Source organism: Silene latifolia, unplaced genomic scaffold (genome assembly GCF_048544455.1).
Source record: "Silene latifolia isolate original U9 population unplaced genomic scaffold, ASM4854445v1 scaffold_96, whole genome shotgun sequence".
Classification (NCBI taxonomy): domain Eukaryota; kingdom Viridiplantae; phylum Streptophyta; class Magnoliopsida; order Caryophyllales; family Caryophyllaceae; genus Silene; species Silene latifolia.
Window position 1 is genome coordinate 1,979,562 of NW_027413827.1, and position 14,515 is coordinate 1,994,076.

The window sequence follows — 14,515 nt, forward strand, 5'->3', positions numbered from 1 at the left end:
CAAGGCTCCGAAGGCTCCCAACTCGATGATGGCCTTCTCCTCCTCCGTTAACCTCTCATAGGCCTCCATCATCGTGTAACCAGAGAAAGATCTCAGGTTCCCGGACTTCTGTATCGATTCAAGAAAATGCTATCTTTAGCATAAAGCAAATAAGAAATGGAATAAAGAAGGAAATTAGTAAAGAAATGGCAAGTTTAGTCTACCAAGCTCCTCGCCGTCCTGTAAGACAGGTGGCTCTCCGCTGCCCAAATGAGATGTCGGCTATCCCATTTCTCAGCCCACTCTGGTGCCCCCGCTAGTTGGCGACCACCTCGTCTTACGTTGGCCCGCCTCGGGACCTCCTCGACGACCTCCTCCTCGAAAACCTCCTCAAACACCTCCTCAAGAGTAAGAGAAGGGTCGAAGTCGTTGTCCACGTCCATGGGCGCCCTCCTCGACGTAGAAGCCATGTCACCTGCAAAATTGGAGTAGATTAGGCCGCGTCAAATGACGACGAGCCTCGGTAAGGGTGATGTCCAGCCCTTTCAAGCCTCGAAAATGGCCTTTTCTCGCTATCTTTGTCCGATTCTTTCAAAACCCGGCCGCTCATGTGGTAAATTGGATCAGGACAAGTCTAAACTCGAGCCTAGTTATGGGTTTGAGTCGAAATTTTGGCAGCATTTCGCTATAACAACGATCATGCCCTAGAAAGTGTCCTGAAAGAGTCGTCACAAATCAAAAATATGAAATGGTAGAAAGTTTACCCATTACGCAAGGATTCCAAAAACCATATTTCATCAAAAATGGGCAATCCTAAGGCCATTTTCGTAGCGATTTTCGAAACAGCTGAGAAACCGTCTCAATTTCACTCAAATGTTCAATACTCAACGAAAATTCAAAAAGAATACATGGTTATGTTCCTAACATTGCCAATTATCCATTTCTAATGTCAATTTCACAAGGCAAGTCCATTTGGGGGAAAAGCCCAAAATTTTCGAAATAATTGGGTTGAAAACCCTAATTGTTTCGATTCAATTCAAGCAAAATACGGAAATTAAAGCAAGAATGAGATACATACCTCTATTAGTCATGATTAATGGAAGGTTTTGATCAAATTTTGGCGGAATATCGTTGGAATTTGAGAGAATTTAGAGAGAATTTCTGTTTTGTTATAATGAATAAAACACGGGTTCTGTCGAGTTTTTACTCAGACATGGACGAACCCAGAAAAGGACGTAGCAGGTGCTGCGCCTCTTCCAAGAGTCGCAGCTCTTGCTGCGCCTCTTCCCCAGCTTCTCTCCAGCTCAACTTTCAAAAGTTTGTTATAAGTTCGTTATTTGTGGGCCCATCTTTGGTGCGCCTCTTCTTCAACACCATATATCATATATTTGGTCTATTAGGCATTTATTTTTGTCCGGAATAGTATTTTATCTGCGAGTAGGCTGTGAATCATCGCAGTACTTTATCGAACCCAGCAAAGATATTTCATCAAGACTTCGCTTGCAGCAACGAGCGGATTTTCGACGGTGTTTCGACACGCCTTATCAATATCCTTATTTCCCCAGCGAGAGTTCATGACAGCCGATTGTACTTCTAAAGAGATGGCGTTCGCTTGAGACCGATGCAAGCAGATTTCTCCCCAGCAGTTCTACCGACGTCCTGCTGTCCTCAATATTATGTTCTGTTTCCCCTTGGAGTTCGGCAAAGGTGTTGTTCTCCGGATGTTCGCATACCAACCTTCTTCTAGGTTCCCAATCTACCCATGTTCCCACATCTAGCCTTCACTCATAGGATCCTAACCCGTTTAGGATCGCCTTTTTCCGGGTTCATACGCCCAAATTCACGGTTACCCGTAGGCCGCCTTTTCTCGCTGATGTTTTCTTATTAGGGATCCACACCCCTAGCACAACCCTTATCTATCTTTTAGGTCTTAACCTTAGCTCCTACGCACCTCCGGAAATATCTTGAGAAAGAAGTCTCAGGTATGGTTTCTTCTTATGGCTGGCGAGCTTCCTTACGTAGTCTAATGGACTTTAAACGACCCTCCCCAGTAGTCGACAGACTCTAAAATGTTCTTGACGACAGGTCCTTGGCTCAGACCCCTCTGAAGATACCTCATTTCTGCACCTCCCGCCAAACACCCGGTGATGATTGAGCCGCATGTTTGGTACGCGGAACAATTTATGATAGTTCGTAAGTTTATCGTCAAGTGATAGCTCAAATACTTGTGTCTACCCCTTGGTCGTCATCTACGCACCGATACGGTCGTTTTGACAGTAATTAGAGTTCATTTGGAGTCCGGGTCAAAAACCGCTTCATTTTCTAATAAACCGTTTAAAATGCCGAGTCAGAATGTTCTGGAATATTCCGGATGTTTCTATTCCATAATTTATTTTTACATCTTTTGGTATAATATATCCCGAAATCTTATTTTAAGGAATAAGGAAGTTGAGATCTACCGCAATTCCATAAAAGAAACGCGGAAATCTTTCTTCCGCAGGAGGAAACCTCTGGGGAAAAGACGCAGCACCTGCTGCGCCTCTTCCAAGAGTCGGAGTGGCTGCTGCGCCTCTTCCCTAGCCCTTTTCTGCGTATTTTCAGATCTTTTCGGGATTTATTTCCAAAGTTTCACTCATACCATAATTCCTCCGTGTGATTAGTATAAATAGGGACCTTCGTTCCTCATATTTCTCATGCGAGTGTCCGCCCTTCTCTTCTCCCTTTGCATTCTAAGACCGTGCTCTAAGCTTATTGACGTCTACGTGCTTGATCAATCGACCACGTAACCTCATATCCTTCTGAGTACCAGTCACATTTGCATGACCGACCAATTTGACCAACTCCACTCAATTAATCAATCAATTTAATCTAAATCCTCTAACAAGGGCACTTTCATCATACATTCGAGTCGAGCAATCACTAATCGTAACCTTAGTTAATCTCGTTTCGTCAAACATGTAAGTCTGAGGGTGTAAATCCCATCTTTTACTATTGTATTTTATTATTGTATCAATTAATGTAAGGTTTACGTCAAAAATATGCTTAAAACCGATTTATAAAACCTTTTATCAAACCTATTTTTACGGATTAACAGCAGACAAACATCGAGAAGAAACGCAGCAACTGCTGCGCCTCTTCAAAGAGTCGCAGCATCTACTGCGCCTCTTCCTGAGGCTGCCGCAGTTCCTGCTTTTCTTCTTCTTCCTCCGTCCTCTGTTAATTCGTCCTTTGTGTTCTTTTTCTTATTTTCTTCTTATTCATTCACATGTAATAATTATGATTCATTGTTCTTAATAATTTTTCACCTTTAAATTTCGACTTAAATCCCTAATAATCAATATTTGTGGGTTTTTGTCATTAAAATCAAACCCGGTTTTTGGAGATTCGATTTGTTCATATCAAATCTATGGAATTCGACTTGTATATGTTTGCATTTGTTTATCACAATCTTCTTAATAGTTTAACCTAAACAAACCTAATTAACTTGTAATAACTTGACCTAAATAATTTGTAATTAATCCCTTATTAATCTTATTAGTTTAAATTAGTGTTCATTCATTTTAATCCGCTTTTACGACCAATTCACATGTAAATAACCTGTTAAATCACTTTCATCCGAGTCAAATATCAATAATCGATCATTAAATCAACCAACGAACGTTAACAAATCGCAGTTCTGACTTCACAGCCAGAACTCACCTCAGGAACAGACGCAGTGACCACTGCGCCTCTTCCAAGAGACGCAGCATTGCTGCGCCTGTTCCGGGTTGAGCTCTGTCTCTGAACTTCCGTTCTTGCTTTGACCTAATTCATTAGTTTACGTATTAATCGACTATTAATCCTAATATCACCTCTAATCTGTCCGTGTTTTCTAACCTAGTTTTTTTTCTCTTGTTTTTCTCAAATTATCCGTCTTAGATATATTTTTGACGTAAATCATTAACCCGTTATAATTATTGTAATTTTTATTTTATTTATTATTTTGTATGATTTATTTATTTGTTCTCACATGTAATTAATTTTAAACCCTACTTCGACATTAATGAGTGCTAAATTGCGTGTTCACCGACTTAGTTAACTATCACATGCTAGGTTTAAAACGCTGTTTGTTGCATTGCATGCATATAATCGACAACATATCAAGTATGAATAACTTCCCTGATCATTAGTAGAGGCCGCTATCGAGGCGGGTGGGATTAGGTGCTCAGTAAAAGGACTTCCTAATACGTACCCTCACCCCTTACTCCAGATCTCTGTGAACATCCGTGTTCATTGGCATCCACGAGAGTCATTCTAGACATAGAATGCTAAGGGTAATGAGTTCTTAGTGTTCATGTCACTACTTTGTGTCTTGACATGACACGAGGTATTTGAACGGTTTCCAGTTAGCCACAATAAATTGGTGGCAACTCCACAAATGCAAACGCTTGTTTCCCAAGCGCCCCCGTAGGCCCCCCGTGTCCACAGCATCCCATAGTTCCCAAGTCAGCTAATCTTTAGCACCTGTCAAATCTGCTCCCCATTATGGTTCATCATTGGTGTTTACCGAATACACGTCAACCCAAGGTTGAGTAGGAATAGCCAAACAACAACAATAAATGGATACAAGAACAATATTAAATGCAAATGCAATGCAATGCATGCTCATGATCAATCCTCCGACGCTCCGGTTCTGTAACACTCCTAATTTCCGTAATATAATTTCTTTAATTTTTATTTTCCCATACTTCATATTTTATTTTCCGAGAAAATATCCGTCTCTTGTCTTTTAGCCCGTTGGGTTCGAAAACGGTGAAGACCTGCTTTTTCCTTGGGTCTCACGTGATTCTTGATGTAGATTGGTAAGTTTTAGGCCTAAGCTTGAAATAAACCCATTAGCTTCTCTATAAATAAGAAGGGAAACCAAACCCTTGCTTTTCTTTTCTCATAATTCTCAAAACCCTAAACCTAATTTCTCTCCTCTCTTCCTCCCTTATGCCGCGCGTCCCTCGCCTAGGGTTTCGTGCCGTTCTTCCATTCTTCTTCGTTCTTCATCATCTTTCGTGCTTAGATCGATCCTACTTCTTGGATTTATCTATCTTCTTCGTAATTTTTTATGTTTTCGCGTAGTTTTTTGTAGTTTATATATATATATATATATAGTTAGTATATTCATTAGATTCGTTATCTTTGGCACGTGGATGATTTTATGAAGGCGTGGAAGTTGCTCCTGGAGAGGACTTTTATATCGTTGAAGACGAACTTTAGCGTTATTTGCTTAATAAGGTAACTAGGTGTTTCTCTATTAATTGTGTTTATGCCAATTGATGTAATTAATATGATTTAATGATTGTTTTACATGATTAGTACATGTTTGATTATTTGTTATCATGATTAAAATGTTTCGCATGTTTGTATATGTTTTTATGCATTAATTATATATCATATGTTGCTTATGCATTAAATTATGGGTGTCATGAGCGTAATTAGGGTTTACGAATAAACCCTAGTGGCGGCATTATAGGCGGCCAAGAGTGCTCTCCAAAGTTATAGCTAAAGCTAGTATAAACTTGATGATGATTCAAGTGTTATAGCTGAAGTTAGTACAATATTGGGTTGTTACACAAGTTATGGTTGTTTGAGGCATAACCTTGAAAATATGATTCAAGGTTATAGCTGAAGCTACTATAACATTGAAGTACGAGTTAAGGTTATAGCTGGAACTAACGTACCCTGAGATTTATGGCTCAAGGTTATGGTTGGAACTAGTATAACTTTAAGTTTCGTGTCAAGGTTATAGTGTAGGTAAGTATAACTTCCAGTCGTATATATTGAAGTTATAGTCGAGGTTATTATAACCTCGCATCCAGAGTTCATGTTATGGTTAGGTTTACTATAACATTGAATGGTTAATGTTAAAAGTTATAGCTAGAGTACTATAACATTGAATGGTTGATACTTGTTTCACATGTTATGTGGTGTTCAGTTTCATTATATAACGCTATGTTTGCATATATCGTTTATTACTCTTGTTCATATAATCGTAGGATGGTCAGCTATATTTTCCTATGATTTGATAGTGATGTTATTCACATGTATGTATGGTCAGTTATACTGTGCATTGTTTATGGGCTAGTTGTATAGATGACGTGAGGTATCAGTTACATACCGATCGGAATGCGCAAACGCTACCCCTTGTGGGATTTGCCGTAGGTCTATGTTCGGGATTGGCTATAGGCAGTTGTTATATGCTGTGGTCCGCGTGTGTCATTCGGTGTACAGTTATTGCACCGAGAGTCTGGCCAGGTTTTAGGCATATAGGCAGTTGATATACGCTATACATAGTACCGTGGATGCAGTTGTTATACGATCCACACCGATGGAGGCAGTTGTTATACGCTCCGTCCATTCAGAGGAAGTTCTAATACGCTCTGACAGTTAGAGGCAGTTGTTACACGCTCTAACGGCGTTCGTTCTATACACTATGCTTGGGTAAGTGGAGGCAGTTGTTATACGCTCCGTGGTTGGTTATTTGTATTGTTAAGCAATGTTGTTACGTTATGTTTATATCTTCGTATATCGTTGATCTATGATAAGTTGGTGTCGAGTTTTCATTAGTATAGATGGTCTCACATGTTTACTGTTTATGCATTTCAATTGTTATTGATTGTTGGTTATATTCGATTGTTGTAAACATGACTGGGAGAGCATCTAGTTACTCCCGACTGATTGTCGACCCCCATTCTTAGGTTGAATGTTCGTCGCTATTTGGAGGATGTTTGGGATGCATCGAGGGGCGAGACGAATAATAAATTAGGAGTTTGTTTTTATGTTTTGAGAACCTTTAATAATGTATTAGTTTGGTTTTTGGATTTAGTATCAATCCAGATTGGTCAGGTGTTTCCGCCACCTAGACCAATTTGTTATCACATACTCTGATAATATCTTTATTGTTGGAGCTTGTGTCCTCCACAGTTAGTGTGATAACGTATATAAATCTCTTATAGGTTCACAAGGGTATACTTAGTATTTTATCAGTTGATTAACGTTTAGTTAATAACGATTGGCTTGCTAGAAGTTTGACGTTATTATCATACTGATGGCGGTGATCAACTGGTCCCTAAAAGTCACACCTAAAGGATGTGTTTGAGAGATATGATTATATGAAAATGTAATCACATTGATGCCTTATATGACTAAAAGGTTAGTCCATGTATTTGACTAAACAGTTAGTCAATGTGATGATGAGACGATTATTTAATACAATTAAATAATATTAGCTGAGACGAATTAACTGTTAATTCGTAAATTGAATATAAACAGTTATATTTAATTAATGTATATAATGTTAGCTTAAACGAATTAAGATGTTAATTCGTAATTAAACGTAATCGGTTATATTTAATTAGCAAATTATAAATATGCAATATTTATAGTTAATGTATATATTATACGAAATTGTCATAATAAATGTTGACAGACCGGTATTAATAAATGGACTACAAACTGTTGTGGACAGACTTATTAATATATGACGACTTTAATGACAATTGATAAATAATACACATTTTATACATTTTTAGAACAACCAAAAATAAGAAGATTTTCTCCTTATTTTTGGTGGTTGGTGAAACCGAAAAAGGAGAAAAAGAGGAAGAAAAATATCTTCCCCTAATTCTCCTCTTGGACGGTTTTAAGAGAGGAAAGGAGATCTTTTTTCCTCACTTCTTTTTGACCTAATTCTCTCATCACAAAACAAAAACCCTAAAAAATAATTATCAATTTTAGGGATCTCTTTCTAGCAAGAACAAGGGCATTTCTCAAAGCATTTTGGGTGCAACGATTAGGAGAATATCGATCTCGATATTGTTCTTAGGCCATATTGCTAGGACCAAAGGTTGATTCTAATCTCTACTATTTTGTTTATGCAATTTCATTTATGACTAGCAATTTCATAATTATAATTTCGTTATAATCCGAATTTCTTGATGAAGTATACCGATATTTCTTACAAGGGGTTTCAGAGCATAGGCCACGGAATTATTTTATATGATTTTCATAAATGAATCTAAAAAAAAAATTGAGGAAAAGAAAAAAAAATAGGGTTCGGCCGTTTTTAAAAAAAAAATTCTGCCGAGACAAATTTTTTTTTTTTTGATGTTTTGTTTCCATTTTGATTTATTCATATTGTTGTTTTAATTAGTTAAGATGATAATATGATAAATTTGTAGATGTTTTGATTTAATAAGAATTAAATTAAAATGTAAATGGAAATTGTTTTTAATTGTTGATAATTTATTTTTGCTATATAATTTTGGCATACAAGTTAATTTATAATGTTCAAATCAATTGTGATGAATCAAATATTCGGATAATCGATTTAATCATAATTTAGATATTCATTTTTAAGAGGTTAAATATGAATCATCTAGTTTGGATCTATATTAAATTAAAAGTTGTTGATTATGCCAATCTTGTTATAGTAGAAACATTAAACAAATTGTTCACATAAAAAATGGGTTATTTTTGAAAAGAAAAAAAAAACTGTTTTTTGGTTTTTAGGGCAAAATGCCGCAAGAAAAAAAAATAACAAACTGTTTTTGCTTTTTTTTTATGGTGTTTATGCCGAGAGCTAAAAAAAAAAAATTTTTGTGTGATTATGCCGAGAACAAAAGAAAAAGAAAGGATTTCGTTTTTTTGGTTTTTGTTTTTGTTTTGGCCAATAATTATTATACATTATTTCTATAATGTATGATTGTTTGTTGTGAAAAAGTTCACAAATTTAAGATACACAATTATTTTAAAGAGGTTTAAAATAATGTTGGATTAATTCATATCACTAGTTAATGTGAATTAAGATTGGAATTATTGTGAGTAATTGAGGAATTGTCACATAATTTTGATAATTATAAAATAGGTGGTTTGGATAAATTACTCTACATAATTAAGGAATTATGTCTTGAATGGTTAATTTATAGTTGATGCATTTTTATTTAGTTGTATGAATTGTTGAATGGTTTTATTTACGTATTTTTGCAATCGGTTGTAATTTGTATTACCTAGTGTGGCCTTAGTTAATTATGTTTTCGTAATGATGGAAACATAATTTTGATGTAATTTTGAGATCTCGAATCTCCTTTAATTTTCTTTAGTATTATGTTTTTAAATTAGAATGTAAATAGGTTTATTTTGTAATTTATTAATTGTAATTTTGAGAAGACTAAAGATGGAGATTAGATTGCTCACTCCCGCTACATGGACCAAGATGGAACATCAAGACAAGCTTCTCGGGTCCTAGGAAGGATTCCAAAGTTGTATTTATGTTCATTTTGATAGATAGGCCACACTAGGACTTTATTTTGTTTTACGTTTTTCCATTCTTATTGCTTTTCTTCGCATGATAGTTAGTGCATCATTTTCCGCCTAAACCAAACCACCTACTTATATGCATGAAAATTGACTCATAGAGATTGGATGTTAGTTATCATGGACATAAAGATGTCACAAAATTTTAAGCCATCATCTTAGTTTATTCATTCTCGCATGCTAGATATTAGTTCACTTAAAATGAATTAAAATAAAGTTGATGGGATCTTCCTCTAAAACTAAAATTGAGACTAGTCTTTATAAGGGCAAACAACTATGAATCCCTTCTTCGTCGGTAGGCATATAGGACCTTACTCTCCATATGACCCCTTCTACGTTGGGTAAGTAGTTTGTGTTGACTTATTTTACCTCAACATTATAGTCCGAAGAGTTTCTCGTGACTATGATGTACTATAGATAGAATTTACAGAAATTTATCAACCAAGAATTCTAACAGTAGAACTAGCCAAGAAGTTGGCTTATCAATTTACAAATAATTGAGTCTTGGGATCATTTATATAATTGTTGAGGGAGGTCAATTGTATAAATGCTTGAGTCTTCGCTTATAACAGTTGTGCATTAGACTTAAATCATAACGATGAGTATGCTTATTATTTTTTTATTCTTCTTTTCGCAGTGTAGAATTCATTTTATATTGATAATACTACTTATAACAAATGGCTGGAAATAATGATATCCCTATGCCAAGTGCCACACTTGGATGCGAGTCCTGGCTAAAAGCTTTCATGGACCACATGAATCAGTTCACACGACTGAAGAATGACGGGTCCAACTTTGCGGACAGGGAGGCATCATTACGGAATGCTGCCATTGCTGACGGTAAGCTCAAGTACTTAACTGAGCCAATACCGCCAAACCCAGGCCCCAATGCAAGAGCTAACGAGTCACTTGCTTATAGTGACTTCGTCATGGAAGCGGGTGCGATAAAGAACGTACTCATTTTTGCAATGGAAACCAATTTGCAAAGACGCTTCATTGCCCAAGGTGCAAACAAGATTTTCCCCACGCTCACTAATGAGTTCTCAAAAGCACCGAGAATCATTACTTATGAGCATACCTGTCGCTTCTTTGATGCAAAACTCCAGAAGGGCCAACCGGTTAGCCCACACATTCTTAACATGATCGAGAATGTCGAGAAACTGGAGGCACTTGATTGCAAAATCTGTGAGAGCACAGTCATTGACCGTATGCTTCATTCACTTCATGATAGTTTTGCCCTCTTCAGGGCAAATTACTACATGAATGACATGAAGAAAAGTCGTCATGAGCTACACTCACTTCTCGTACAGACCGAGAAGGATATGAAATTGAGTGGGAGCATGAAGCAAGATGTTCTCATGATTTCCAACAAGAATAAGGGTAAGGGCAAAGCTCACGGCGACCTAACTGTAGGAAAGCCAAAGTTTAAAAAGTCAGGAAACGGTAAGAGTGGGCCTGGTGAGACTAGTGGCTCACAAGGCAAGGCAAAGACCAAGGACGCTAACGTTGAATGCCACCATTGTCACAAGACTGGACATTGGAGGAGGAACTGTTCCGTGTACCGTGAGGACATAAAAGCAGGCCGCGTCACTCTTGTTGGTATGTCATCTTATTTTCATATGATTGAGATTAACCATGCAAGTTTCGGAACTTGGGTACTTGATACTGGTTGTGGTTCTCATCTGTGTAATCATTTTGCAGGGCCTAAAAAACATCACACCTCTCGCAAAGGGTGATGTGGACCTGCGAGTCGGGAATGGAGCACGAGTTGCTGCAGTCTCAATGGGAACATACGTAATCCAGCTCCCTACTGGTTTTGAGTTATATTTATATAACTGTTATTATGTACCCAGTTTATCTATGAATATTATTTCTGTTTCCGTACTTGATAAAGACGGTTTTTCATTTTCAATAAAGGACAATAGCTGTATTTTCTCTTTTAATGAAATGGTTTATGGCAAAGCAGTTTCCATGAATGGAATTTATATCTTAGATCAAACCACAGATATATTACATGTGAATAATAAGAAATTAAAGGTTGGTGATAAATATCAAACTTATCTATGGCATTGTCGAATGGGACACATAAATGAAAAACGTCTAAAGAAACTCATTGAGAATGGGACTATTCCCACATTTGATTTCTCTACATTTGGCACGTGTGAATCATGTCTTATCGGCAAAATGACTCGAATTTCCTTCAAAGGTGTTGGAATGCGCGCTAGTGACCTATTAGGACTCATATATACTGATGTATGTGAGCCTATGTCAATCACCGCAAGAGATGGCTATAGATATTTTATCACTTTCACGAACGATTTGAGTAGATACGGATATGTCTACTTAATGAAGCATAAAAGTGAGTCCTTTGAAAAATTCAAGGAATACCAGAATAAGGTTGAGAACCAACTGGGAAGAAAGGTTAAAGCACTCCGTTCAGATCGGGGTGGCGAATATCTTTCAAATGAGTTTGATCAACACCTTAAAGACTGTGGAATAGTTTTGCAGTTAACTCCACCTGGAACACCTCCATTAAATGGTGTGTCCGAACGGAGAAATCGAACACTACTTGATATGGTTCGATCCATGATGAGTCACACGGTAGTAACTAATTCATTATGGGGTTTTGCTCTTTTGTCAGCTGCTCTTATACTTAACCGAAGTCTGTCTAAAGCTGTTGAAAAGACTCCATATGAAATGTGGAAGGGAACGGTCCCTAACTTGTCCTTTATTCGGGTTTGGGGCTGCGAGGCTTATGTCAAGTGGAGATACGGGGATAAGCTCGGCCCACGATCGGTCAAGACATACTTTATTGGTTATCCAAAAGGAATGTTTGGTCATTACTTCTATTCGCCTACCGAACATCAAGTTTTTGTTGCGGCTAGTGCAAAGTTCTTAGAGAAAGAATTTCTCGAGAACAAGTCAAGTAATAGAACCATCGAGCTGTCGGAGTTTCAAGAACCAACAACCGAGGAACAGATCGAGGAAGTTGTTCCTTCAACTGATGATACGGTTAATATTCCTCAGGAACCTAGGAGGTCGGGTAGAGTCTCTAATCCTTTAGACAGATACATTGGTATGGTCGAGGAAAATGACGTTTTGCTCCTAGAGAGTAATGAACCCGCTACCTATAAAGGTGTCATGACCTGTTCTGACTCTAAGCTATGGCTTGAAGCCATGCAATCCGAGATGGACTCCATGTATGAGAATAACGTATGGGATCTTGTTGATTTACCTAACAAGGTACGACATCTTCAGTGCAAATGGCTTTACAAAATAAAGCATTCTGTAGACGGGCAACCAGATACCTATAAAGCACGACTAGTGGCAAAAGGTTTCACTCAAGTGCACGGATTGCATTATGATGAAATTTTTGCACCCGTAGTTATGCTGCGTTCCATTCGGATAATCTTAGCGATTGCCGCTTTTCATGACTATGAAATTTGGCAAATGGATGTTAAAACCGCCTTCTTAAACGGTTATTTGGAGGAGGAGTTGTACATGGTACAACCCGAGGGTTTCATAGATCCTGAAAATCCTAAGAAAGTGTGCAAGCTTAAATGTTCCATTTATGGACTTAAGTAAGCTTCTCGGAGTTTGAATCATCGTTTCGACTAGGTGATAAAAGAGTATGGTTTCACTCGATCAGTCGAGGAACCATGCTTATATGTCAAGTCGAGTGGGAGCAAGATTGTTTTCTTGATATTGTATGTCGATGACATACTCTTGATTGGGAATGACATTCCTCTCTTATCTTCGGTAAAAGGATGGTTGGAGAACCATTTCCAGATGAAAGATCTGGGTGAGGCACAACGCATATTGGGAATCCGTATCTATCGAGATAGATCACGACGGATGTTATCACTGAGTCAGGAGTCTTATTTAGATAAGATTCTTGAAAGGTTCAGCATGACCAACTCTAAGAAGGGGAACCTTCCAATAACGTCTGGGATGGATTTGAGCAAGTCTCAGTCACCCACGACACCTGAAGGGGTTGAACGCATGACTCGTTTTCCTTATGCATCAGCCATAGGATCAATCATGTATGCCATGATATGCACAGGTCCAGATGTGGCATATGCATTGAGTATGACGAGTCGGTACCAAGGCAATCCAGGTGAAACGCACTGGATTGTTGTTAAAAACATCCTTAAGTACCTACGGAGGACTAAGGATTGGGTATTGACTTATGGAGGAGATACTAAGCTATGTGCAATCGGTTACGCAGATGCTAGCTTCCAAACGGATCGAGATGATTCGAAATCTCAATCTGGATTCATCTTTACTCTTAATGGTGCTGCGGTCAGTTGGAAGAGTTCCAAACAGGAAGTTATAGTAGATTCTACTACTGAATCTGAGTACTATGCCGCTTCAGAAGCAGCAAAGGAAGCTATATAGATGCGTCAATTCTTACAAGGACTAACCATAGTTCCTAGTTCGAATGACCCAATCACTATCTATTGTGACAATAGAGGTGCCATCTTCCAGGCTAAGGAGCCTAAGTCTAGCAACAAGTCTAGACATGTACATCGGAAGGCTCGCCTGATCCGTGATTAAGTGGAGCAAGAGGAGATAGTGATTGACAAGATAGCTTCGGATGATAACATCGCGGACCCTATCACTAAACCATTGAAATATGATAAGCATGAAGGGCACGTTATTTCCATGGCAATTGAACGTGTTCCTGAGTTGTACCAGTTGCTTATGGATTCGATACATTTTCTTTTTCCATATGCTATTTATAACTTCATTGTTTTATTTCATATTTTGTTTTTCATGTGGATTGTACGACAACATTGAACGCCACAAAGTGAACTGAATTACATTATATTTGTTTTGGTCCGTAATCGCCTACATGAGCTGATAACTCTGGCTATTATTTTGTGAAGTTGATTGATGGTGGGTTCAACGAGCCATAAGTCAAACGGTTGGTTGATCGATCACAGATGCAAGTTATAACGATACCTCGTAGGACAATTGTGACAACGTAATGGAGTCCTAAATGTTTAAAAAAATTCGGTGCCAGGTCGTGGATTGGACGTCCATTGTGTTCCTAGAGTCGATTCTTTTGACTATCGACTGTCTCTTGAGATTAAAGCAGTTTTTGGGTGAATTTGGTTTCTTTCTCATGGTGGACCGTAACAGGAGGCTAAGCAGATTTTTTCTGGGTCATTTCATACTGTGCTTATAT